The 24,398-nt window shown below is 46.8% G+C and overlaps 1 non-coding gene across 1 annotated transcript; it reads right to left on the bottom strand.

Moving 5' to 3' along the window:
* Positions 1-23,167: 23,167 nt before the first annotated feature.
* Positions 23,168-23,239, bottom strand: TRNAT-UGU (transfer RNA threonine (anticodon UGU)). The gene has a single exon. It is a non-coding gene; the product is annotated as a tRNA-Thr (tRNA).
* Between the last annotated feature and the right edge of the window lie 1,159 nt (positions 23,240-24,398).

Below are 24,398 nucleotides of genomic sequence, written 5' to 3'. Positions count from 1 at the left end.
CGCCACCCACGTTCATAAGCGGCGGACGTAGAACGTCCTGAGTTACCCCAGAGTGTGACGTAGAACGTCATCGAACGGAGAGGGTGGAAGCTGCGTGAGAACCCTCTTATGCTTCCTATGGCGTCAAGGCTGCCAGAACCGAGGCCCTCGCTAAGCAATTAAGCAAACAAGGAAAGGGGATTGAGGGGCTCGTTAATAAATTTGACAGAAGCCAACAGCCACAGAAACCAAGGGGCACAGGGGATTTTTTGTATTTATTTATTTATTTATTTTGTGGTGTTAATCAATTTAGAATATTACTGAATATGTTATCGCTTAAAGCAAATTGATTAGAAAAGCAGAAGAAAAAACAACCTCATCGCCGGTGGGATCCGAACCCACGACCTCCGAATTACGCGTCCGGTGCTCTACCTCTGAGCTACGGCGACGGCTGTCATATCATCTGCTTTCGGGGGTATTTATGTTTACAAGTAACCTAACCTTGAGAGTGTTCATCAGCGCCACCCACGTTCATAAGCGGCGGACGTAGAACGTCCTGAGTTACCGCAGAGTGTGACATAGAACGTCATCGAACGGAGAGGGTAGAAGCTGCGTGAGAACCCTCTTATGCTTCCTATGGCGTCAAGGCTGCCAGAACCGAGGCCCTCGCTAAGCAATTAAGCAAACAAGGAAAGGGGATTGAGGGGCTCGTTAATAAATTTGACAGAAGCCAACAGCCACAGAAACCAAGGGGCACAGGGGTTTTTATTTATTTATTTATTTATTTTGTGGTGTTAATCAATTTAGAATATTACTGAATATGTTATCGCTTAAAGCAAATTGATTAGAAAAGCAGAAGAAAAAACAACCACATGCCGCCGGTGGGATCCGAACCCACGACCTCCGAATTACGCGTCCGGTGCTCTACCTCTGAGCTACGGCGACGGCTGTCATATCTTCTGCTTTCGGGGGTATTTATGTTTACAAGTAACATAACCTTGAGAGTGTTCATCAGCGCCACCCACGTTCATAAGCGGCGGACGTAGAACGTCCTGAGTTACCGCAGAGTGTGACGTAGAACGTCATCGAACGGAGAGGGTGGAAGCTGCGTGAGAACCCTCTTATGCTTCCTATGGCGTCAAGGCTGCCAGAACCGAGGCCCTCGCTAAGCAATTAAGCAAACAAGGAAAGGGGATTGAGGGGCTCGTTAATAAATTTCACAGAAGCCAACAGCCACAGAAACCAAGGGGCACAGGGGATTTTTTTTATTTATTTATTTATTTTGTGGTGTTAATCAATTTAGAATATTACTGAATATGTTAACGCTTAAAGGAAATTGATTAGAAAAGCAGAAGAAAAAACAACCACATGCCGCCGGTGGGATCCGAACCCACGACCTCCGAATTACGCGTCCGGTGCTCTACCTCTGAGCTACGGCGACGGCTGTCATATCTTCTGCTTTCGGGGGTATTTATGTTTACAAGTAACCTAACCTTGAGAGTGTTCATCAGCGCCACCCACGTTCATAAGCGGCGGACGTAGAACGTCCTGAGTTACCGCAGAGTGTGACGTAGAACGTCATCGAACGGAGAGGGTGGAAGCTGCGTGAGAACCCTCTTATGCTTCCTATGGCGTCAAGGCTGCCAGAACCGAGGCCCTCGCTAAGCAATTAAGCAAACAAGGAAAGGGGATTGAGGGGCTCGTTAATAAATTTGACAGAAGCCAACAGCCACAGAAACCAAGGGGCACAGGGGATTTTTTTATTTATTTATTTATTTTGTGGTGTTAATCAATTTAGAATATTGCTGAATATGTTAACGCTTAAAGCAAATTGATTAGAAAAGCACAAGAAAAAACAACCACATGCCGCCGGTGGGATCCGAACCCACGACCTCCGAATTACGCGTCCGGTGCTCTACCTCTGAGCTACGGCGACGGCTGTCATATCTTCTGCTTTCGGGGGTATTTATGTTTACAAGTAACCTAACCTTGAGAGTGTTCATCAGCGCCACCCACGTTCATAAGCGGCGGACGTAGAACGTCCTGAGTTACCGCAGAGTGTGACGTAGAACGTCATCGAACGGAGAGGGTGGAAGCTGCGTGAAAACCCTCTTATGCTTCCTATGGCGTTAAGGCTGCCAGAACCGAGGCCCTCGCTAAGCAATTAAGCAAACAAGGAAAGGGGATTGAGGGGCTCGTTAATAAATTTGACAGAAGCCAACAGCCACAGAAACCAAGGCGCACAGGGGATTTTTTTTTATTTATTTATTTATTTTGTGGTGTTAATAAATTTAGAATATTGCTGAATATGTTATCGCTTAAAGCAAATTGATTAGAAAAGCAGAAGAAAAAACAACCACATGCCGCCGGTGGGATCCGAACCCACGACCTCCGAATTACGCGTCCGGTGCTCTACCTCTGAGCTACGGCGACGGCTGTCATATCTTCTGCTTTCGGGGGTATTTATGTTTACAAGTAACCTAACCTTGAGAGTGTTCATCAGCGCCACCCACGTTCATAAGCGGCGGACGTAGAACGTCCTGAGTTACCGCAGAGTGTGGCGTAGAACGTCATCGAACGGAGAGGGTGGAAGCTGCGTGAGAACCCTCTTATGCTTCCTATGGCGTCAAGGCTGCCAGAACAGAGGCCCTCGCTAAGCAATTAAGCAAACAAGGAAAGGGGATTGAGGGGCTCGTTAATAAATTTGACAGAAGCCAACAGCCACAGAAACCAAGGGGCACAGGGGATTTTTTTATTTATTTATTTATTTTGTGGTGTTAATCAATTTAGAATATCACTGAATATGTTATCGCTTAAAGCAAATTGATTAGAAAAGCAGAAGAAAAAACAACCACATGCCGCCGGTGGGATCCGAACCCACGACCTCCGAATTACGCGTCCGGTGCTCTACCTCTGAGCTACGGCGACGGCTGTCATATCTTCTGCTTTCGGGGGTATTTATGTTTACAAGTAACCTAACCTTGAGAGTGTTCATCAGCGCCACCCACGTTCATAAGCGGCGGACGTAGAACGTCCTGAGTTACTGCAGAGTGTGACGTAGAACGTCATCGAACGGAGAGGGTGGAAGCTGCGTGAGAACCCTCTTATGCTTCCTATGGCGTCAAGGCTGCCAGAACCGAGGCCCTCGCTAAGCAATTAAGCAAACAAGGAAAGGGGATTGAGGGGCTCGTTAATAAATTTGACAGAAGCCAACAGCCACAGAAACCAAGGCGCACAGGGGATTTTTTTATTTATTTATTTATTTTGTGGTGTTAATCAATTTAGAATATTACTGAATATGTTATCGCTTAAAGCAAATTGATTAGAAAAGCAGAAGAAAAAACAACCACATGCCGCCGGTGGGATCCGAACCCACGACCTCCGAATTACGCGTCCGGTGCTCTACCTCTGAGCTACGGCGACGGCTGTCATATCTTCTGCTTTCGGGGGTATTTATGTTTACAAGTAACCTAACCTTGAGAGTGTTATTCAGCGCCACCCACGTTCATAAGCGGCGGACGTAGAACGTCCTGAGTTACCGCACAGTGTGACGTAGAACGTCATCGAACGGAGAGGGTGGAAGCTGCGTGAGAACCCTCTTATGCTTCCTATGGCGTCAAGGCTGCCAGAACCGAGGCCCTCGCTGAGCAATTAAGCAAACAAGGAAAGGGGATTGAGGGGCTCGTTAATAAATTTGACAGAAGCCAACAGCCACAGAAACCAAGGGGCACAGGGGATTTTTTTTATTTATTTATTTATTTTGTGGTGTTAATCAATTTAGAATATTACTGAATATGTTATCGCTTAAAGCAAATTGATTAGAAAAGCAGAAGAAAAAACAACCACATGCCGCCGGTGGGATCCGAACCCACGACCTCCGAATTACGCGTCCGGTGCTCTACCTCTGAGCTACGGCGACGGCTGTCATATCTTCTGCTTTCGGGGGTATTTATGTTTACAAGTAACCTAACCTTGAGAGTGTTCATCAGCGCCACCCACGTTCATAAGCGGCGGACGTAGAACGTCCTGAGTTACCGCAGAGTGTGATGTAGAACGTCATCGAACGGAGGGGGTGGAAGCTGCGTGAGAACCCTCTTATGCTTCCTATGGCGTCAAGGCTGCCAGAACCGAGGCCCTCGCTAAGCAATTAAGCAAACAAGGAAAGGGGATTGAGGGGCTCGTTAATAAATTTGACAGAAGCCAACAGCCACAGAAACCAAGGGGCACACGGGATTTTTTTATTTATTTATTTATTTTGTGGTGTTAATCAATTTAGAATATTACTGAATATGTTAATGCTTAAAGCAAATTGATTAGAAAAGCAGAAGAAAAAACAACCACATGCCGCCGGTGGGATCCGAACCCACGACCTCCGAATTACGCGTCCGGTGCTCTACCTCTGAGCTACGGCGACGGCTCTCATATCTTCTGCTTTCGGGGGTATTTATGTCTACAAGTAACCTAATCTTGAGAGTGTTCATCAGCGCCACCCACGTTCATAAGCGGCGGACGTAGAACGTCCTGAGTTACCACAGAGTGTGACGTAGAACGTCATCGAACGGAGAGGGTGGAAGCTGCGTGAGAACCCTCTTATGCTTCCTATGGCGTCAAGGCTGCCAGAAACGAGGCCCTCGCTAAGCAATTAAGCAAACAAGGAAAGGGGATTGAGGGGCTCGTTAATAAATTTGACAGAAGCCAACAGCCACAGAAACCAAGGGGCACAGGATATTTTTTTTATTTATTTATTTATTTTGTGGTGTTAATCAGTTTAGAATATTATTGAATTTGTTATCGCTTAAAGCAAATTGATTATAAAAGCAGAAGAAAAACAACCACATGCCGCCGGTGGGATCCGAACCCACGACCTCCGAATTACGCGTCCGGTGCTCTACCTCTGAGCTACGGCGACGGCTCTCATATCTTCTGCTTTCGGGGGTATTTATGTTTACAAGTAACCTAACCTTGAGAGTGTTCATCAGCGCCACCCACGTTCATAAGCGGCGGACGTAGAACGTCCTGAGTTACCGCAGAGTGTGACGTAGAACGTCATCGAACGGAGAGGGTGGAAGCTGCGTGAGAACCCTCTTATGCTTCCTATGGCGTCAAGGCTGCCAGAACCGAGGCCCTCGCTAAGCAATTAAGCAAACAAGGAAAGGGGATTGAGGGGCTCGTTAATAAATTTGACAGAAGCCAACAGCCACAGAAACCAAGGGGCACAGCGGATTTTTTTTATTTATTTATTTATTTTGTGGTGTTAATCAATTTAGAATATTACTGAATATGTTATCGCTTAAAGCAAATTGATTAGAAAAGCAGAAGAAAAAACAACCACATGCCGCCGGTGGGATCCGAACCCACGACCTCCGAATTACGCGTCCGGTGCTCTACCTCTGAGCTACGGCGACGGCTGTCATATCTTCTGCTTTCGGGGGTATTTATGTTTACAAGTAACCTAACCTTGAGAGTGTTCATCAGCGCCACCCACGTTCATAAGCGGCGGACATAGAACGTCCTGAGTTACCCCAGTGTGATGTAGAACGTCATCGAACGGAGAGGGTGGAAGCTGCGTGAGAACCCTCTTATGCTTCCTATGGCGTCAAGGCTGCCAGAACCGAGGCCCTCGCTAAGCAATTAAGCAAACAAGGAAAGGGGATTGAGGGGCTCGTTAATAAATTTGACAGAAGCCAACAGCCACAGAAACCAAGGGGCACAGGGGATTTTTTTTATTTATTTATTTATTTTGTGGTGTTAATCAATTTAGAATATTACTGAATATGTTATCGCTTAAAGCAAATTGATTAGAAAAGCAGAAGAAAAAACAACCACATGCCGCCGGTGGGATCCGAACCCACGACCTCCGAATTACGCGTCCGGTGCTCTACCTCTGAGCTACGGCGACGGCTGTCATATCTTCTGCTTTCGGGGGTATTTATGTTTACAAGTAACCTAACCTTGAGAGTGTTATTCAGCGCCACCCACGTTCATAAGCGGCGGACGTAGAACGTCCTGAGTTACCGCAGAGTGTGACGTAGAACGTCATCGAACGGAGAGGGTGGAAGCTGCGTGAGAACCCTCTTATGCTTCCTATGGCGTCAAGGCTGCCAGAACCGAGGCCCTCGCTAAGCAATTAAGCAAACAAGGAAAGGGGATTGAGGGGCTCGTTAATAAATTTGACAGAAGCCAACAGCCACAGAAACCAAGGGGCACAGGGGATTTTTTTATTTATTTATTTATTTTGTGGTGTTAATCAATTTAGAATATTACTGAATATGTTATCGCTTAAAGCAAATTGATTAGAAAAGCAGAAGAAAAAACAACCACATGCCGCCGGTGGGATCCGAACCCACGACCTCCGAATTACGCGTCCGGTGCTCTACCTCTGAGCTACGGCGACGGCTGTCATATCTTCTGCTTTCGGGGGTATTTATGTTTACAAGTAACCTAACCTTGAGAGTGTTATTCAGCGCCACCCACGTTCATAAGCGGCGGACGTAGAACGTCCTGAGTTACCGCAGAGTGTGACGTAGAACGTCATCGAACGGAGAGGGTGGAAGCTGCGTGAGAACCCTCTTATGCTTCCTATGGCGTCAAGGCTGCCAGAACCGAGGCCCTCGCTAAGCAATTAAGCAAACAAGGAAAGGGGATTGAGGGGCTCGTTAATAAATTTCACAGAAGCCAACAGCCACAGAAACCAAGGGCCACAGGGGATTTTTTTTATTTATTTATTTATTTTGTGGTGTTAATCAATTTAGAATATTACTGAATATGTTAACGCTTAAAGGAAATTGATTAGAAAAGCAGAAGAAAAAACAACCACATGCCGCCGGTGGGATCCGAACCCACGACCTCCGAATTACGCGTCCGGTGCTCTACCTCTGAGCTACGGCGACGGCTGTCATATCTTCTGCTTTCGGGGGTATTTATGTTTACAAGTAACCTAACCTTGAGAGTGTTCATCAGCGCCACCCACGTTCATAAGCGGCGGACGTAGAACGTCCTGAGTTACCGCAGAGTGTGACGTAGAACGTCATCGAACGGAGAGGGTGGAAGCTGCGTGAGAACCCTCTTATGCTTCCTATGGCGTCAAGGCTGCCAGAACCGAGGCCCTCGCTAAGCAATTAAGCAAACAAGGAAAGGGGATTGAGGGGCTCGTTAATAAATTTGACAGAAGCCAACAGCCACAGAAACCAAGGGGCACAGGGGATTTTTTTATTTATTTATTTATTTTGTGGTGTTAATCAATTTATAATATTACTGAATATGTTAACGCTCAAAGCAAATTGATTAGAAAAGCAGAAGAAAAAACAACCACATGCCGCCGGTGGGATCCGAACCCACGACCTCCGAATTACGCGTCCGGTGCTCTACCTCTGAGCTACGGCGACGGCTGTCATATCTTCTGCTTTCGGGGGTATTTATGTTTACAAGTAACCTAACCTTGAGAGTGTTCATCAGCGCCACCCACGTTCATAAGCGGCGGACGTAGAACGTCCTGAGTTACCGCAGAGTGTGACGTAGAACGTCATCGAACGGAGAGGGTGGAAGCTGCGTGAAAACCCTCTTATGCTTCCTATGGCGTCAAGGCTGCCAGAACCGAGGCCCTCGCTAAGCAATTAAGCAAACAAGGAAAGGGGATTGAGGGGCTCGTTAGTAAATTTGACAGAAGCCAACAGCCACAGAAACCAAGGCGCACAGGGGATTTTTTTTATTTATTTATTTATTTTGTGGTGTTAATCAATTTAGAATATTACTGAATATGTTATCGCTTAAAGCAAATTGATTAGAAAAGCAGAAGAAAAAACAACCACATGCCGCCGGTGGGATCCGAACCCACGACCTCCGAATTACGCGTCCGGTGCTCCACCTCTGAGCTACGGCGACGGCTGTCATATCTTCTGCTTTCGGGGGTATTTATGTTTACAAGTAACCTAACCTTGAGAGTGTTATTCAGCGCCACCCACGTTCATAAGCGGCGGACGTAGAACGTCCTGAGTTACCGCAGAGTGTGACGTAGAACGTCATCGAACGGAGAGGGTGGAAGCTGCGTGAGAACCCTCTTATGCTTCCTATGGCGTCAAGGCTGCCAGAACCGAGGCCCTCGCTAAGCAATTAAGCAAACAAGGAAAGGGGATTGAGGGGCTCGTTAATAAATTTCACAGAAGCCAACAGCCACAGAAACCAAGGGCCACAGGGGATTTTTTTTATTTATTTATTTATTTTGTGGTGTTAATCAATTTAGAATATTACTGAATATGTTAACGCTTAAAGGAAATTGATTAGAAAAGCAGAAGAAAAAACAACCACATGCCGCCGGTGGGATCCGAACCCACGACCTCCGAATTACGCGTCCGGTGCTCTACCTCTGAGCTACGGCGACGGCTGTCATATCTTCTGCTTTCGGGGGTATTTATGTTTACAAGTAACCTAACCTTGAGAGTGTTCATCAGCGCCACCCACGTTCATAAGCGGCGGACGTAGAACGTCCTGAGTTACCGCAGAGTGTGACGTAGAACGTCATCGAACGGAGAGGGTGGAAGCTGCGTGAGAACCCTCTTATGCTTCCTATGGCGTCAAGGCTGCCAGAACCGAGGCCCTCGCTAAGCAATTAAGCAAACAAGGAAAGGGGATTGAGGGGCTCGTTAATAAATTTGACAGAAGCCAACAGCCACAGAAACCAAGGGGCACAGGGGATTTTTTTATTTATTTATTTATTTTGTGGTGTTAATCAATTTATAATATTACTGAATATGTTAACGCTCAAAGCAAATTGATTAGAAAAGCAGAAGAAAAAACAACCACATGCCGCCGGTGGGATCCGAACCCACGACCTCCGAATTACGCGTCCGGTGCTCTACCTCTGAGCTACGGCGACGGCTGTCATATCTTCTGCTTTCGGGGGTATTTATGTTTACAAGTAACCTAACCTTGAGAGTGTTCATCAGCGCCACCCACGTTCATAAGCGGCGGACGTAGAACGTCCTGAGTTACCGCAGAGTGTGACGTAGAACGTCATCGAACGGAGAGGGTGGAAGCTGCGTGAAAACCCTCTTATGCTTCCTATGGCGTCAAGGCTGCCAGAACCGAGGCCCTCGCTAAGCAATTAAGCAAACAAGGAAAGGGGATTGAGGGGCTCGTTAGTAAATTTGACAGAAGCCAACAGCCACAGAAACCAAGGCGCACAGGGGATTTTTTTTATTTATTTATTTATTTTGTGGTGTTAATCAATTTAGAATATTACTGAATATGTTATCGCTTAAAGCAAATTGATTAGAAAAGCAGAAGAAAAAACAACCACATGCCGCCGGTGGGATCCGAACCCACGACCTCCGAATTACGCGTCCGGTGCTCCACCTCTGAGCTACGGCGACGGCTGTCATATCTTCTGCTTTCGGGGGTATTTATGTTTACAAGTAACCTAACCTTGAGAGTGTTATTCAGCGCCACCCACGTTCATAAGCGGCGGACGTAGAACGTCCTGAGTTACCGCACAGTGTGACGTAGAACGTCATCGAACGGAGAGGGTGGAAGCTGCGTGAGAACCCTCTTATGCTTCCTATGGCGTCAAGGCTGCCAGAACCGAGGCCCTCGCTGAGCAATTAAGCAAACAAGGAAAGGGGATTGAGGGGCTCGTTAATAAATTTGACAGAAGCCAACAGCCACAGAAACCAAGGGGCACAGGGGATTTTTTTATTTATTTATTTATTTTGTGGTGTTAATCAATTTAGAATATTACTGAATATGTTATCGCTTAAAGCAAATTGATTATAAAAGCAGAAGAAAAACAACCACATGCCGCCGGTGGGATCCGAACCCACGACCTCCGAATTACGCGTCCGGTGCTCTACCTCTGAGCTACGGCGACGGCTCTCATATCTTCTGCTTTCGGGGGTATTTATGTTTACAAGTAACCTAACCTTGAGAGTGTTCATCAGCGCCACCCACGTTCATAAGCGGCGGACGTAGAACGTCCTGAGTTACCGCAGAGTGTGACGTAGAACGTCATCGAACGGAGAGGGTGGAAGCTGCGTGAGAACCCTCTTATGCTTCCTATGGCGTCAAGGCTGCCAGAACCGAGGCCCTCGCTAAGCAATTAAGCAAACAAGGAAAGGGGATTGAGGGTCTCGTTAATAAATTTGACAGAAGCCAACAGCCACAGAAACCAAGGGGCACAGGGGATTTTTTTTATTTATTTATTTATTTATTTTGTGGTGTTAATCAATTTAGAATATTACTGAATATGTTATCGCTTAAAGCAAATTGATTAGAAAAGCAGAAGAAAAACAACCACATGCCGCCGGTGGGATCCGAACCCACGACCTCCGAATTACGCGTCCGGTGCTCTACCTCTGAGCTACGGCGACGGCTCTCATATCTTCTGCTTTCGGGGGTATTTATGTTTACAAGTAACCTAACCTTGAGAGTGTTCATCAGCGCCACCCACGTTCATAAGCGGCGGACGTAGAACGTCCTGAGTTACCGCAGAGTGTGACGTAGAACGTCATCGAACGGAGAGGGTGGAAGCTGCGTGAGAACCCTCTTATGCTTCCTATGGCGTCAAGGCTGCCAGAACCGAGGCCCTCGCTAAGCAATTACGCAAACAAGGAAAGGGGATTGAGGGGCTCGTTAATAAATTTGACAGAAGCCAACAGCCACAGAAACCAAGGGGCACAGGGGATTTTTTTTATTTATTTATTTATTTTGTGGTGTTAATCAATTTAGAATATTACTGAATATGTTATCGCTTAAAGCAAATTGATTAGAAAAGCAGAAGAAAAACATCCACATGCCGCGGGTGGGATCCGAACCCACGACCTCCGAATTACGCGTCCGGTGCTCTACCTCTGAGCTACGGCGACGGCTCTCATATCTTCTGCTTTCGGGGGTATTTATGTTTACAAGTAACCTAACCTTGAGAGTGTTCATCAGCGCCACCCACGTTCATAAGCGGCGGACGTAGAACGTCCTGAGTTACCGCAGAGTGTGACGTAGAACGTCATCGAACGGAGAGGGTGGAAGCTGCGTGAGAACCCTCTTATGCTTCCTATGGCGTCAAGGCTGCCAGAACCGAGGCCCTCGCTAAGCAATTAAGCAAACAAGGAAAGGGGATTGAGGGGCTAGTTAATAAATTTGACAGAAGCCAACAGCCACAGAAACCAAGGGGCACAGGGGATTTTTTTTATTTATTTATTTATTTTGTGGTGTTAATCAATTTAGAATATTACTGAATATGTTAACGCTTAAAGCAAATTGATTAGAAAAGCAGAAGAAAAAACAACCACATGCCGCCGGTGGGATCCGAACCCACGACCTCCGAATTACGCGTCCGGTGTTCTACCTATGAGCTACGGCGAGGGCTGTCATATCTTCTGCTTTCGGGGGTATTTATGTTTACAAGTAACCTAACCTTGAGAGTGTTCATCAGCGCCACCCACGTTCATAAGCGGCGGACGTAGAACGTCCTGAGTTACCGCAGAGTGTGACGTAGAACGTCATCGAACGGAGAGGGTGGAAGCTGCGTGAGAACCCTCTTATGCTTCCTATGGCGTCAAGGCTGCCAGAACCGAGGCCCTCGCTAAGCAATTAAGCAAACAAGGAAAGGGGATTGAGGGGCTCGTTAACAAATTTGACAGAAGCCAACAGCCACAGAAACCAAGGGGCACAGGGGATTTTTTTTATTTATTTATTTACTTATTTTGTGGTGTTAATCAATTTAGAATATTACTGAATATGTTATCGCTTAAAGCAAATTGATTAGAAAAGCAGAAGAAAAAACAACCACATGCCGCCGGTGGGATCCGAACCCACGACCTCCGAATTACGCGTCCGGTGCTCTACCTCTGAGCTACGGCGACGGCTGCCATATCTTCTGCATTCGGGGGTATTTATGTTTACAAGTAACCTAACCTTGAGAGTGTTCATCAGCGCCACCCACGTTCATAAGCGGCGGACGTAGAACGTCCTGAGTTACCGCAGAGTGTGACGTAGAACGTCATCGAACGGAGAGGGTGGAAGCTGCGTGAGAACCCTCTTATGCTTCCTATGGCGTCAAGGCTGCCAGAACCGAGGCCCTCGCTAAGCAATTAAGCAAACAAGGAAAGGGGATTGAGGGGCTCGTTAATAAATTTGACAGAAGCCAACAGCCACAGAAACCAAGGGGCACAGGGGATTTTTTTTATTTATTTACTTATTTTGTGGTGTTAATCAATTTAGAATATTACTGAATATGTTAACGCTTAAAGCAAATTGATTAGAAAAGCAGAAGAAAAAACAACCACATGCCGCCGGTGGGATCCGAACCCACGACCTCCGAATTACGCGTCCGGTGCTCTACCTCTGAGCTACGGCGACGGCTGTCATATCTTCTGCTTTCGGGGGTATTTATGTTTACAAGTAACCTAACCTTGAGAGTGTTCATCAGCGCCACCCACGTTCATAAGCGGCGGACGTAGAACGTCCTGAGTTACCGCAGAGTGTGACGTAGAACGTCATCGAACGGAGAGGGTGGAAGCTGCGTGAGAACCCTCTTATGCTTCCTATGGCGTCAAGGCTGCCAGAATCGAGGCCCTCGCTAAGCAATTAAGCAAACAAAGAAAGGAGATTGAGGGGCTCGTTAATAAATTTGACAGAAGCCAAGAGCCCCAGAAACCAAGGGGCACAGGGGATTTTTTATTTATTTATTTATTTTGTGGTGTTAATCAATTTAGAATATTACTGAATATGTTATCGCTTAAAGCAAATTGATTAGAAAAGCAGAAGAAAAAACAACCACATGCCGCCGGTGGGATCCGAACCCACGACCTCCGAATTACGCGTCCGGTGCTCTACCTCTCAGCTACGGCGACGGCTGTCATATCTTCTGCTTTCGGGGGTATTTATGTTTACAAGTAACCTAATCTTGAGAGTGTTCATCAGCGCCACCCACGTTCATAAGCGGCGGACGTAGAACGTCCTGAGTTACCGCAGAGTGTGATGTAGAACGCCATCGAACGGAGAGGGTGGAAGCTGCGTGAGAACCCTCTTATGCTTCCTATGGCGTCAAGGCTGCCAGAACCGAGGCCCTCGCTAAGCAATTAAGCAAACAAGGAAAGGGGACAGAGGGGCTCGTTAATAAATTTGACAGAAGCCAACAGCCACAGAAACCAAGGGGCACAGGGGATTTTTTTTATTTATTTATTTATTTATTTTGTGGTGTTAATCAATTTAGAATATTACTGAATATGTTATCGCTTAAAGCAAATTGATTAGAAAAGCAGAAGAAAAACAACCACATGCCGCCGGTGGGATCCGAACCCACGACCTCCGAATTACGCGTCCGGTGCTCTACCTATGAGCTACGGCGAGGGCTGTCATATCTTCTGCTTTCGGGGGTATTTATCTTTACAAGTAACCTAACCTTGAGAGTGTTCATCAGCCCCACCAACGTTCATAAGCGGCGGACGTAGAACGTCCTGAGTTACCGCAGAGTGTGACGTAGAACGTCATCGAACGGAGAGGGTGGAAGCTGCGTGAGAACTCTCTTATGCTTCCTATGGCGTCAAGGCTGCCAGAACCGAGGCCCTCGCTAAGCAATTACGCAAACAAGGAAAGGGGATTGAGGGGCTCGTTAATAAATTTGACAGAAGCCAACAGCCACAGAAACCAAGGGGCACAGGGGGTTTTTTTTATTTATTTATTTATTTTGTGGTGTTAATCAATTTAGAATATTACTGAATATGTTATCGCTTAAAGCAAATTGATTAGAAAAGCAGAAGAAAAACATCCACATGCCGCGGGTGGGATCCGAACCCACGACCTCCGAATTACGCGTCCGGTGCTCTACCTCTGAGCTACGGCGACGGCTCTCATATCTTCTGCTTTCGGGGGTATTTATGTTTACAAGTAACCTAACCTTGAGAGTGTTCATCAGCGCCACCCACGTTCATAAGCGGCGGACGTAGAACGTCCTGAGTTACCGCAGAGTGTGACGTAGAACGTCATCGAACGGAGAGGGTGGAAGCTGCGTGAGAACCCTCTTATGCTTCCTATGGCGTCAAGGCTGCCAGAACCGAGGCCCTCGCTAAGCAATTAAGCAAACAAGGAAAGGGGATTGAGGGGCTCGTTAATAAATTTGACAGAAGCCAACAGCCACAGAAACCAAGGGGCACAGGGGATTTTTTTTATTTATTTATTTATTTTGTGGTGTTAATCAATTTAGAATATTACTGAATATGTTAACGCTTAAAGCAAATTGATTAGAAAAGCAGAAGAAAAAACAACCACATGCCGCCGGTGGCATCCGAACCCACGACCTCCGAATTACGCGTCCGGTGCTCTACCTCTGAGCTACGGCGACGGCTGTCATATCTTCTGCTTTCGGGGGTATTTATGTTTACAAGTAACCTAACCTTGAGAGTGTTCATCAGCGCCACCCACGTTCATAAGCGGCGGACGTAGAACGTCCTGAGTTACCGCAGAGTGTGACGTAGAACGTCATCGAACGGAGAGGGTGGAAGCTGCGTGAGAACCCTCTTATGCTTCCTATGGCGTCAAGGCTGCCAGAATCGAGGCCCTCGCTAAGCAATTAAGCAAACAAAGAAAGGGGATTGAGGGGCTCGTTAATAAATTTGACAGAAGCCAAGAGCCCCAGAAACCAAGGGGCACAGGGGATTTTTTATTTATTTATTTATTTTGTGGTGTTAATCAATTTAGAATATTACTGAATATGTTATCGCTTAAAGCAAATTGATTAGAAAAGCAGAAGAAAAAACAACCACATGCCGCCGGTGGGATCCGAACCCACGACCTCCGAATTACGCGTCCGGTGCTCTACCTCTGAGCTACGGCGACGGCTGTCATATCTTCTGCTTTCGGGGGTATTTATGTTTACAAGTAACCTAATCTTGAGAGTGTTCATCAGCGCCACCCACGTTCATAAGCGGCGGACGTAGAACGTCCTGAGTTACCGCAGAGTGTGATGTAGAACGCCATCGAACGGAGAGGGTGGAAGCTGCGTGAGAACCCTCTTATGCTTCCTATGGCGTCAAGGCTGCCAGAACCGAGGCCCTCGCTAAGCAATTAAGCAAACAAGGAAAGGGGACTGAGGGGCTCGTTAATAAATTTGACAGAAGCCAACAGCCACAGAAACCAAGGGGCACAGGGGATTTTTTTTTATTTATTTATTTATTTTGTGGTGTTAATCAATTTAGAATATTACTGCATATGTTATCGCTTAAAGCAAATTGATTAGAAAAGCAGAAGAAAAACAACCACATGCCGCCGGTGGGATCCGAACCCACGACCTCCGAATTACGCGTCCGGTGCTCTACCTATGAGCTACGGCGAGGGCTGTCATATCTTCTGCTTTCGAGGGTATTTATCTTTACAAGTAACCTACCCTTGAGAGTGTACATCAGCGCCACCCACGTTCATAAGCGGCGGACGTAGAACGTCCTGAGTTACCGCAGAGTGTGACGTAGAACGTCATCGAACGGAGAGGGTGGAAGCTGCGTGAGAACCCTCTTATGCTTCCTATGGCGTCAAGGCTGCCAGAACCGAGGCCCTCGCTAAGCAATTAAGCAAACAAGGAAAGGGGATTGAGGGGCTCGTTAATAAATTTGGCAGAAGCCAACAGCCGCAGAAACCAAGGGGAAGAGGGGATTTTTTTTATTTATTTATTTATTTTGTGGTGTTAATCAATTTAGAATATTACTGAATATGTTATCGCTTAAAGCAAATTGCTTAGAAAAGCAGAAGAAAAAACAACCACATGCCGCCGGTGGGATCCGAACCCACGACCTCCGAATTACGCGTCCGGTGCTCTACCTATGAGCTACGGCGACGGCTGTCATATCTTCTGCTTTCGGGGGTATTTATGTTTACAAGTAACCTAACCTTGAGAGTGTTCATCAGCGCCACCCACGTTCATAAGCGGCGGACGTAGAACGTCCTGAGTTACCGCAGAGTGTGACGTAGAACGTCATCGAACGGAGAGGGTGGAAGCTGCGTGAGAACCCTCTTATGCTTCCTATGGCGTCAAGGCTGCCAGAACCGAGGCCCTCGCTAAGCAATTAAGCAAACAAGAAAAGGGGATTGAGGGGCTCGTTAATAAATTTGACAGAAGCCAACAGCCCCAGAAACCAAGGGGCACAGGGGATTTTTTTTATTTATTTATTTATTTTGTGGTGTTAATCAATTTAGAATATCACTGAATATGCTAACGCTTAAAGCAAATTGATTAGAAAAGCAGAAGAAAAAACAACCACATGCCGCCGGTGGGATCCGAACCCACGACCTCCGAATTACGCGTCCGGTGCTCTACCTCTGAGCTACGGCGACGGCTGTCATATCTTCTGCTTTCGGGGGTATTTATGTTTACAAGTAACCTAACCTTGAGAGTGTTCATCAGCGCCACCCACGTTCATAAGCGGCGGACGTAGAACGTCCTGAGTTACCGCAGAGTGTGACGTAGAACGTCATCGAACGGAGAGGGTGGAAGCTGCGTGAGAACCCTCTTATGCTTCCTATGGCGTCAAGGCTGCCAGAACCGAGGCCCTCGCTAAGCAATTAAGCAAACAAGAAAAGGGGATTGAGGGGCTCGTTAATAAATTTGACAGAAGCCAACAGCCCCAGAAACCAAGGGGCACAGGGGATTTTTTTTATTTATTTATTTATTTTGTGGTGTTAATCAATTTAGAATATCACTGAATATGCTAACGCTTAAAGCAAATTGATTAGAAAAGCAGAAGAAAAACAACCACATGCCGCCGGTGGGATCCGAACCCACGACCTCCGAATTACGCGTCCGGTGCTCTACCTATGAGCTACGGCGAGGGCTGTCATATCTTCTGCTTTCGAGGGTATTTATCTTTACAAGTAACCTACCCTTGAGAGTGTTCATCAGCGCCACCCACGTTCATAAGCGGCGGACGTAGAACGTCCTGAGTTACCGCAGAGTGTGACGTAGAACGTCATCGAACGGAGAGGGTGGAAGCTGCGTGAGAACCCTCTTATGCTTCCTATGGCGTCAAGGCTGCCAGAACCGAGGCCCTCGCTAAGCAATTAAGCAAACAAGGAAAGGGGATTGAGGGGCTCGTTAATAAATTTGGCAGAAGCCAACAGCCACAGAAACCAAGGGGAAGAGGGGATTTTTTTTTATTTATTTATTTATTTTGTGGTGTTAATCAATTTAGAATATTACTGAATATGTTATCGCTTAAAGCAAATTGCTTAGAAAAGCAGAAGAAAAAACAACCACATGCCGCCGGTGGGATCCGAACCCACGACCTCCGAATTACGCGTCCGGTGCTCTACCTATGAGCTACGGCGAGGGCTGTCATATCTTCTGCTTTCGGGGGTATTTATGTTTACAAGTAACCTAACCTTGAGAGTGTTCATCAGCGCCACCCACGTTCATAAGCGGCGGACGTAGAACGTCCTGAGTTACCGCAGAGTGTGACGTAGAACGTCATCGAACGGAGAGGGTGGAAGCTGCGCGAGAACCCTCTTATGCTTCCTATGGCGTCAAGGCTGCCAGAACCGAGGCCCTCGCTAAGCAATTAAGCAAACAAGGAAAGGGGACTGAGGGGCTCGTTAATAAATTTGACAGAAGCCAACAGCCACAGAAACCAAGGGGCACAGGGGATTTTTTTTATTTATTTATTTATTTTGTGGTGTTAATCAATTTAGAATATTACTGAATATGTTATCGCTTAAAGCAAATTGATTAGAAAAGCAGAAGGAAAAACAACCACATGCCGCCGGTGGGATCCGAACCCACGACCTCCGAATTACGCGTCCGGTGCTCTACCTATGAGCTACGGCGAGGGCTGTCATATCTTCTGCTTTCGGGGGTATTTATCTTTACAAGTAACCTAACCTTGAGAGTGTTCATCAGCGCCACCCACGTTCATAAGCGGCGGACGTAGAACGTCCTGAGTTACCGCAGAGTGTGACGTAGAACGTCATCGAACGGAGAGGGTGGAAGCTGCGTGAGAACCCTCTTATGCTTCCTATGGCGTCAAGGCTGCCAGAACCGAGGCCCTCGCTAAGCAATTAAGCAAACAAGGAAAGGGGATTGAGGGGCTCGTTAACAAATTTGACAGAAGCCAACAGCCACAGAAACCAAGGGGCACAGGGGATTTTTTTTATTTATTTATTTACTTATTTTGTGGTGTTAATCAATTTAGAATATTACTGAATATGTTATCGCTTAAAGCAAATTGATTAGAAAAGCAGAAGAAAAAACAACCACATGCCGCCGGTGGGATCCGAACCCACGACCTCCGAATTACGCGTCCGGTGCTCTACCTCTGAGCTACGGCGACGGCTGCCATATCTTCTGCATTCGGGGGTATTTATGTTTACAAGTAACCTAACCTTGAGAGTGTTCATCAGCGCCACCCACGTTCATAAGCGGCGGACGTAGAACGTCCTGAGTTACCGCAGAGTGTGACGTAGAACGTCATCGAACGGAGAGGGTGGAAGCTGCGTGAGAACCCTCTTATGCTTCCTATGGCGTCAAGGCTGCCAGAACCGAGGCCCTCGCTAAGCAATTAAGCAAACAAGGAAAGGGGATTGAGGGGCTCGTTAATAAATTTGACAGAAGCCAACAGCCACAGAAACCAAGGGGCACAGGGGATTTTTTTTATTTATTTATTTATTTTGTGGTGTTAATCAATTTAGAATATTACTGAATATGTTAACGCTTAAAGCAAATTGATTAGAAAAGCAGAAGAAAAAACAACCACATGCCGCCGGTGGGATCCGAACCCACGACCTCCGAATTACGCGTCCGGTGCTCTACCTCTGAGCTACGGCGACGGCTGTCATATCTTCTGCTTTCGGGGGTATTTATGTTTACAAGTAACCTAACCTTGAGAGTGTTCATCAGCGCCACCCACGTTCATAAGCGGCGGACGTAGAACGTCCTGAGTTACCGCAGAGTGTGACGTAGAACGTCATCGAACGGAGAGGGTGGAAGCTGCGTGAGAACCCTCTTATGCTTCCTATGGCGTCAAGGCTGCCAGAATCGAGGCCCTCGCTAAGCAATTAAGCAAACAAAGAAAGGAGATTGAGGGGCTCGTTAATAAATTTGACAGAAGCCAAGAGCCCCAGAAACCAAGGGGCACAGGGGATTTTTTATTTATTTATTTATTTTGTGGTGTTAATCAATTTAGAATATTACTGAATATGTTATCGCTTAAAGCAAATTGATTAGAAAAGCAGAAGAAAAAACAACCACATGCCGCCGGTGGGATCCGAACCCACGACCTCCGAATTACGCGTCCGGTGCTCTACCTCTCAGCTACGGCGACGGCTGTCATATCTTCTGCTTTCGGGGGTATTTATGTTTACAAGTAACCTAATCTTGAGAGTGTTCATCAGCGCCACCCACGTTCATAAGCGGCGGACGTAGAACGTCCTGAGTTACCGCAGAGTGTGATGTAGAACGCCATCGAACGGAGAGGGTGGAAGCTGCGTGAGAACCCTCTTATGCTTCCTATGGCGTCAAGGCTGCCAGAACCGAGGCCCTCGCTAAGCAATTAAGCAAACAAGGAAAGGGGACAGAGGGGCTCGTTAATAAATTTGACAGAAGCCAACAGCCACAGAAACCAAGGGGCACAGGGGATTTTTTTTATTTATTTATTTATTTATTTTGTGGTGTTAATCAATTTAGAATATTACTGAATATGTTATCGCTTAAAGCAAATTGATTAGAAAAGCAGAAGAAAAACAACCACATGCCGCCGGTGGGATCCGAACCCACGACCTCCGAATTACGCGTCCGGTGCTCTACCTATGAGCTACGGCGAGGGCTGTCATATCTTCTGCTTTCGGGGGTATTTATCTTTACAAGTAACCTAACCTTGAGAGTGTTCATCAGCCCCACCAACGTTCATAAGCGGCGGACGTAGAACGTCCTGAGTTACCGCAGAGTGTGACGTAGAACGTCATCGAACGGAGAGGGTGGAAGCTGCGTGAGAACTCTCTTATGCTTCCTATGGCGTCAAGGCTGCCAGAACCGAGGCCCTCGCTAAGCAATTACGCAAACAAGGAAAGGGGATTGAGGGGCTCGTTAATAAATTTGACAGAAGCCAACAGCCACAGAAACCAAGGGGCACAGGGGTTTTTTTTTATTTATTTATTTATTTTGTGGTGTTAATCAATTTAGAATATTACTGAATATGTTATCGCTTAAAGCAAATTGATTAGAAAAGCAGAAGAAAAACATCCACATGCCGCGGGTGGGATCCGAACCCACGACCTCCGAATTACGCGTCCGGTGCTCTACCTCTGAGCTACGGCGACGGCTCTCATATCTTCTGCTTTCGGGGGTATTTATGTTTACAAGTAACCTAACCTTGAGAGTGTTCATCAGCGCCACCCACGTTCATAAGCGGCGGACGTAGAACGTCCTGAGTTACCGCAGAGTGTGACGTAGAACGTCATCGAACGGAGAGGGTGGAAGCTGCGTGAGAACCCTCTTATGCTTCCTATGGCGTCAAGGCTGCCAGAACCGAGGCCCTCGCTAAGCAATTAAGCAAACAAGGAAAGGGGATTGAGGGGCTCGTTAATAAATTTGACAGAAGCCAACAGCCACAGAAACCAAGGGGCACAGGGGATTTTTTTTATTTATTTATTTATTTTGTGGTGTTAATCAATTTAGAATATTACTGAATATGTTAACGCTTAAAGCAAATTGATTAGAAAAGCAGAAGAAAAAACAACCACATGCCGCCGGTGGCATCCGAACCCACGACCTCCGAATTACGCGTCCGGTGCTCTACCTCTGAGCTACGGCGACGGCTGTCATATCTTCTGCTTTCGGGGGTATTTATGTTTACAAGTAACCTAACCTTGAGAGTGTTCATCAGCGCCACCCACGTTCATAAGCGGCGGACGTAGAACGTCCTGAGTTACCGCAGAGTGTGACGTAGAACGTCATCGAACGGAGAGGGTGGAAGCTGCGTGAGAACCCTCTTATGCTTCCTATGGCGTCAAGGCTGCCAGAATCGAGGCCCTCGCTAAGCAATTAAGCAAACAAAGAAAGGGGATTGAGGGGCTCGTTAATAAATTTGACAGAAGCCAAGAGCCCCAGAAACCAAGGGGCACAGGGGATTTTTTATTTATTTATTTATTTTGTGGTGTTAATCAATTTAGAATATTACTGAATATGTTATCGCTTAAAGCAAATTGATTAGAAAAGCAGAAGAAAAAACAACCACATGCCGCCGGTGGGATCCGAACCCACGACCTCCGAATTACGCGTCCGGTGCTCTACCTCTGAGCTACGGCGACGGCTGTCATATCTTCTGCTTTCGGGGGTATTTATGTTTACAAGTAACCTAATCTTGAGAGTGTTCATCAGCGCCACCCACGTTCATAAGCGGCGGACGTAGAACGTCCTGAGTTACCGCAGAGTGTGATGTAGAACGCCATCGAACGGAGAGGGTGGAAGCTGCGTGAGAACCCTCTTATGCTTCCTATGGCGTCAAGGCTGCCAGAACCGAGGCCCTCGCTAAGCAATTAAGCAAACAAGGAAAGGGGACTGAGGGGCTCGTTAATAAATTTGACAGAAGCCAACAGCCACAGAAACCAAGGGGCACAGGGGATTTTTTTTATTTATTTATTTATTTTGTGGTGTTAATCAATTTAGAATATTACTGCATATGTTATCGCTTAAAGCAAATTGATTAGAAAAGCAGAAGAAAAACAACCACATGCCGCCGGTGGGATCCGAACCCACGACCTCCGAATTACGCGTCCGGTGCTCTACCTATGAGCTACGGCGAGGGCTGTCATATCTTCTGCTTTCGAGGGTATTTATCTTTACAAGTAACCTACCCTTGAGAGTGTTCATCAGCGCCACCCACGTTCATAAGCGGCGGACGTAGAACGTCCTGAGTTACCGCAGAGTGTGACGTAGAACGTCATCGAACGGAGAGGGTGGAAGCTGCGTGAGAACCCTCTTATGCTTCCTATGGCGTCAAGGCTGCCAGAACCGAGGCCCTCGCTAAGCAATTAAGCAAACAAGGAAAGGGGATTGAGGGGCTCGTTAATAAATTTGGCAGAAGCCAACAGCCACAGAAACCAAGGGGAAGAGGGGATTTTTTTTTATTTATTTATTTATTTTGTGGTGTTAATCAATTTAGAATATTACTGAATATGTTATCGCTTAAAGCAAATTGCTTAGAAAAGCAGAAGAAAAAACAACCACATGCCGCCGGTGGGATCCGAACCCACGACCTCCGAATTACGCGTCCGGTGCTCTACCTATGAGCTACGGCGAGGGCTGTCATATCTTCTGCTTTCGGGGGTATTTATGTTTACAAGTAACCTAACCTTGAGAGTGTTCATCAGCGCCACCCACGTTCATAAGCGGCGGACGTAGAACGTCCTGAGTTACCGCAGAGTGTGACGTAGAACGTCATCGAACGGAGAGGGTGGAAGCTGCGCGAGAACCCTCTTATGCTTCCTATGGCGTCAAGGCTGCCAGAACCGAGGCCCTCGCTAAGCAATTAAGCAAACAAGGAAAGGGGACTGAGGGGCTCGTTAATAAATTTGACAGAAGCCAACAGCCACAGAAACCAAGGGGCACAGGGGATTTTTTTTATTTATTTATTTATTTTGTGGTGTTAATCAATTTAGAATATTACTGAATATGTTATCGCTTAAAGCAAATTGATTAGAAAAGCAGAAGGAAAAACAACCACATGCCGCCGGTGGGATCCGAACCCACGACCTCCGAATTACGCGTCCGGTGCTCTACCTATGAGCTACGGCGAGGGCTGTCATATCTTCTGCTTTCGGGGGTATTTATCTTTACAAGTAACCTAACCTTGAGAGTGTTCATCAGCGCCACCCACGTTCATAAGCGGCGGACGCAGAACGTCCTGAGTTACCGCAGAGTGTGACGTAGAACGTCATCGAACGGAGAGGGTGGAAGCTGCGTGAGAACCCTCTTATGCTTCCTATGGCGTCAAGGCTGCCAGAACCGAGGCCCTCGCTAAGCAATTAAGCAAACAAGGAAAGGGGATTGAGGGGCTCGTTAATAAATTTGACAGAAGCCAACAGCCACAGAAACCAAGGGGCACAGGGGATTTTTTTTATTTATTTATTTATTTTGTGGTGTTAATCAATTTAGAATATTACTGAATATGTTAACGCTTAAAGAAAATTGATTAGAAAAGCAGAAGAAAAAACAACCACATGCCGCCGGTGGGATCCGAACCCACGACCTCCGAATTACACGTCCGGTGCTCTACCTCTGAGCTACGGCGACGGCTGTCATATCTTCTGCTTTCGGGGGTATTTATGTTTACAAGTAACCTAACCTTGAGAGTGTTCATCAGCGCCACCCACGTTCATAAGCGGCGGACGTAGAACGTCCTGAGTTACCGCAGAGTGTGACGTAGAACGTCATCGAACGGAGAGGGTGGAAGCTGCGTGAGAACCCTCTTATGCTTCCTATGGCGTCAAGGCTGCCAGAACCGAGGCCCTCGCTAAGCAATTAAGCAAACAAGGAAAGGGGATTGAGGGGCTCGTTAATAAATTTGACAGAAGCCAACAGCCCCAGAAACCAAGGGGCAGAGGGGATTTTTTTATTTATTTATTTATTTTGTGGTGTTAATCAATTTAGAATATTACTGAATATGTTATCGCTTAAAGCAAATTGATTAGAAAAGCAGAAGAAAAAACAACCACATGCCGCCGGTGGGATCCGAACCCACGACCTCCGAATTACGCGTCCGGTGCTCTACCTCTGAGCTACGGCGACAGCTGTCATATCTTCTGCTTTCGGGGGTATTTATGTTTACAAGTAACCTAACCTTGAGAGTGTTCATCAGCGCCACCCACGTTCATAAGCGGCGGACGTAGAACGTCCTGAGTTACCGCAGAGTGTGACGTAGAACGTCATCGAACGGAGAGGGTGGAAGCTGCGTGAGAACCCTCTTATGCTTCCTATGGCGTCAAGGCTGCCAGAACCGAGGCCCTCGCTAAGCAATTAAGCAAACAAGAAAAGGGGATTGAGGGGCTCGTTAATAAATTTGACAGAAGCCAACAGCCCCAGAAACCAAGGGGCACAGGGGATTTTTATTTATTTATTTATTTATTTTGTGGTGTTAATCAATTTAGAATATCACTGAATATGCTAACGCTTAAAGCAAATTGATTAGAAAAGCAGAAGAAAAAACAACCACATGCCGCCGGTGGGATCCGAACCCACGACCTCCGAATTACGCGTCCGGTGCTCTACCTCTGAGCTACGGCGACGGCTGTCATATCTTCTGCTTTCGGGGGTATTTATGTTTACAAGTAACCTAACCTTGAGAGTGTTCATCATCGCCACCCACGTTCATAAGCGGCGGACGTAGAACGTCCTGAGTTACCGCAGAGTATGACGTAGAACGTCATCGAACGGAGAGGGTGGAAGCTGCGTG

The sequence above is a fragment of the Amblyomma mixtum genome, chromosome 2 (assembly GCF_055824585.1).
Source record: "Amblyomma mixtum isolate Tamu chromosome 2, ASM5582458v1, whole genome shotgun sequence".
Lineage (NCBI taxonomy): Eukaryota > Metazoa > Arthropoda > Arachnida > Ixodida > Ixodidae > Amblyomma > Amblyomma mixtum.
This window is presented reverse-complemented; position numbering and strand designations above follow the sequence as displayed.